Consider the following 4,729-nt stretch of genomic DNA (forward strand, 5'->3'; position numbering starts at 1 on the left):
AAAACCTCTGAAAACATTTTTTTTTTTTCTCACACAGTAATTTTTATTTTGGGTGAACTATCCACGATATTGTTGCATTTTTGTATTACGATATATTGTGGCACGATATATTGTTACACAACACAATTGAACTAAGGCCAAATCCTGGATTAGTCTAAGCCTTGTCATAGTTACCTTTGATGATAAAATTCGCAGACGCCCGTTTCACTTTCCGACGGTCTTCGTGATTGTCAGGCATTTCTCCTTTTAAGAGAAATTCTTGAACTTTTACATAAAATGCAAAAGAATCCATGTTTTTTTCCGCACATGCAGGACAGTACAGTACAAATCGTGACAGTAAAGTACGTATCGAGTAGTGACAGTGAGGTTGTCGTAAAAACATTGACGATGACAGGAAGTGGCAAAAAAAACTTCGTTCTCGCACATGCGCAGAACAGATCGTGTTTCCGGTACGGATCGAGTAGCGACACCCCCCATAAACGGCTTCAAACCCGTTCTTTAGAAAGTCTATGGGTGACGTCACAGACGCTTTGTCCATATTTTTTACAGTCTATGGTTGAATTGCGTGTGTCTCACGGCCAATGCGTGAGACTTGAGAACCCTGCTACTGTATACAGGCCACCATACAGACTTTATCAAAGAGTTTGCGGACTTTCTATCAGAATTAATATTGACTGCAGATAAAGTACTAATTGTTGGTGATTTTAATATACACATCGATAATGAAAAAGATGCATTGGGATTGGCATTTAAAGACATTGTAAACTTAATTTGTAGTTAGACAACACATGTTAGGACCTACTCATCGTCGTAATCATACTCTAGATCTAATATTATCACACGGAATAGATGTTGATGCCGTTGAAATTCTGCAGCAGAGCGATGACATCTCAGATCATTATCTAGTCTCGTGTAAATTACATTTAGCCAAGGCTGCAAAGCCAACTCCGTGTTTCAAATATGTTAGAACTATCACTTCTGCCACTAAAGATTGCTTTATTAATAATCTTCCTGATCAGTTTCATCATCTCAGCATCCCAGATAGCTTAAAGAACTCGATATTGCAACAGAAACTTTTAACTCTCTCTTTTCCAGCACTTTAGACACAGTTGCTCCATATTGCGCTTAAAGAAGATTAAAGAAAATAGTCCAACGCCGTGGTACAACGAGCACACTCGGGCCCTTACGAGAGCAGCCAGAAAAATGGAACGAAACTGGAAGAAAACAAAACTAGAGGTATTTCGCATTTCATGGAAAGAGAGCTCGATTACTTAAAGAGAGGCTTTAAAAGCTGCTAGATCTGCTTATTTTTCAACCCTATTAGAAGAAAATAAACATAATCCTAGGTATTTATTTGAAACGGTGGCTAAACTAACGAAAAATAAAGCTTCAAGCACCGAAGTTTCCAATCAACACAGCAGTAATGATTTTATAAACTTCTTCACTTATAAGATTGATAATATCAGGGACAAAATTGTAACTATGCAACCGTCTACTACAGTATCGCATCAGGCAGTGCATTGTAGTCTCCCTGAGGAAAAATTTGATTCAGTCGTTGCTATAGAAGAGGAAGAATTTACCAAACTCATTAAATCATCTAAATCAACAACATGTATGCTAGACCCTATACGGACTAAGCTACTGAAAGAGATGCTTACAGAGGTCATAGATCCTCTTCTTAATATCATTAATTCGTCTTTGTCTCTAGGATACGTACCAAAAAACTTTAAGCTGGCTATGATTAAACCGCTTGTTAAAAAAACGCAACTTGATCCTACAGAATTAGTCAATTACAGGCCGATCTCGAATCTACCTTTTCTGTCAAAGATATTAGAAAAGGCAGTATCCTCACAACTGTGTTCCTTTCTTGAAAGAAATGATATCTGCGAGGATTTCCAGTCCGGATTTAGACCGTACCATAGTACCGAGACGGCTCTCGTTAGAGTCACAAATGATTTGCTCTTATCATCCGATCGTGCTTGTATCTCTCTATTAGTGTTACTCGATCTTAGTGCTGCATTTGACACCATTGACCACAACGTTCTTTTAAATAGACTCGAACATTATGTTGGCATTAGTGGAATCGCACTAGCATGGTTTAAATCATACTTATCTGACCGTTATCAGTTTGTAGCAGTAATGAAGAGATGTCTCATCGACCACAAGTTCAGTATGGCGTACCACAAGGCTCAGTACTAGGACCGCTGCTGTTCACTCTGTACATGCTACCATTAGGAGATATCATTAGGAAACATGGAATTAGCTTCCACTGTTATGCTGACGATACTCAGCTGTATATTTCTTCAAAACCTAACGAAACTTATCAATTCACAAAATTAACGGAATGCATAGCTGATATTAAAAAATGGATGACTCGTAATTTCCTTCTTCTAAATTCTGAAAAAACAGAGATTCTAATTATTGGACAAAAAATGTCCTCACGTAATAACCTAGAATACTGTCTAACACTTGATGGCTGCTCTGTTATGTCTTTGTCGTCGGTTAGGAACCTGGGTGTGCTCTTTGATACCAATCTTTCATTTGAAAGTCAGTGTCTAGTATCTGTAAAACTGCATTTTTCCATCTTAAAAATATATCTAAATTACGTCATATGCTCTCATTGACAAATGCGGAACAATTAGTTAATGCGTTCATGACCTCAAGGCTAGATTATTGTAATGCTCTACTGGGTGATTGCCCTGCACGCTTAATAAACAAACTACAGCTGGTCCAAAACGCAGCAGCTCGAGTTCTTACCAGAACCAGGAAGTATGACCATATTAGCCCGGTTCTGTCAACACTGCATTGGCTGCCTATTAAACATTGCATAAATTTTAAAATATTGCTGATTACTTACAAAGCACTAAATGGTTTAGCTCCGCAGTACTTGAGCGAGCTCTTAACGCATTATAGTCCTTCATGTCTATTGTGATCTCAAAATTCCGGCCAGTTAATAATACCTAGAATATCAATATCGACTGCTGGCGGTAGATCCTTTTCCTATTTAGCACCAAAACTTTGGAACAGTCTTCCTAATATTGTCCGGGAAGCAGACACACTCTGTCAGTTCAAAGCCAGATTAAAGACACATCTCTTTGACCTAGCATTCACATAATACATTATATACTTCTATAATTCAATGTTAGGCTGCATAGATTAGGTCAGCCGGAACCGGGAACACTTCCCAAAAATCCTGATGTACTCGTCACATCATGAGAAGAATGGCATCTATGCTAATTTTAGTGTCTGTGTTTATCCCGAGGTTTTCCCCCAGCCTGCCGGATCCAGGCCATATCCAGATCTGACGAAGGACCTTCGCCTGGACCCGATGACAACGCAGTGCTTAAGTGCCAACTAGTCTCTCCCTATGGAGGATCCCTTTACCACTCTACAGATAAGGCGTTGTCGGGAAAATTCGGTTTGTGTACCTACCCCGAAGTGACAAAATAAAATAAAATAGTTTATCAAACTTTATAAGGAAAGACGAGTACTTTGTTTAGGCTTGGCTTGTAGTGAATTCCAAACCTGCGTACATATATTCAAACGCACATAACTATAGAACCAATTCTAAATGCGCATGTGAACGCCATCAGCGTTTCTCACAGGTTCGCGTTTAAAGTCTGTGTAGAGAGAATGGTGTCGTCTTAGCGGCCCCTAATTTAATAACAAATGATCGTTGCGACGGAAGCAAATCAATGAAAACTAACTTTAGCTGGAAAATAGCTTTGTTGAAGAGCTGCTGTAGAGCCAAAATAATCTCTGTTACCTATACGCTTATCTCTGTAAAGCTGCTTTGAAACAATCTACATTGTTAAAAGCGCTATATAAATGAAGATGACTTGACTTGACTTGACTTGACTTGACACACACACACACACACACATATTCCAGCATTGCAATCTTGACATCGCAGCCTGTTCATTATAGCTCTAATAAAATATAATAATAAAATAGTCAACCTAACATATAAAAATTACACTGCTCTGTTTAAATAGTCAGTTGTACAATTCGTACATTCAGCGTAAGCACCGCTCCACTGAGATGTTTCCAAGCACATTTTTGCGCGTGTGAAGAGGATGATTTTTTTTCCGTCGATATTGGAACGTGAGTGAAGTACAGAGAAGCCTATAATACAGAATAGTTTACCATCCAAATACATTGCGAAAGTTGAAACATTTTGATTCTATTGAGAGAGATACCTGAGCCCAACACCGCTTACTTTCACTTTCGCTTTAAATTATTTCGTTTTGGCTTGTTTATAGTAATTTTTTTACTCTTGTTCTGTTCAGAATATTATTAAATTTAAATTTAATCATTGACTTAAATGTAAATCATCAACCATTGATCAAATCAAATTTTTGTGACTTAACATTACCGTGACTTTACGCACGAACTGTCTATGCACGCGAGGTTATGCGCATGACTCAAACACTGGCAGACACAGCAGCAAACATCATGAAATCAGAATTTTTTTGTCTTGAATTAGTCATTAATTAATTCATTTGTCACTTGTTTAAGTTAATTAATATATAAAAAAATAAAATAAAAAAAAACTCGATTGTTGACAGCCGCTTAGTTCGCTTATGCCTCTGGCCAGCTCTGGCACCTTTGCCCGCCCTCTGGATGGCGTTCAAAGGCTGCCCTCCCATCCAAAGCCTGCAGGACTACATCAGCCCTTGTCGGCTGCGCTTTCGCCGCCGCCGGACAGGCTGCCTCAGCCTTGCACTCC

The sequence above is a fragment of the Scardinius erythrophthalmus genome (genome assembly GCF_964197995.2).
Source record: "Scardinius erythrophthalmus genome assembly, chromosome: 16".
In the NCBI taxonomy this organism is placed as follows: Eukaryota; Metazoa; Chordata; class Actinopteri; order Cypriniformes; family Leuciscidae; genus Scardinius; species Scardinius erythrophthalmus.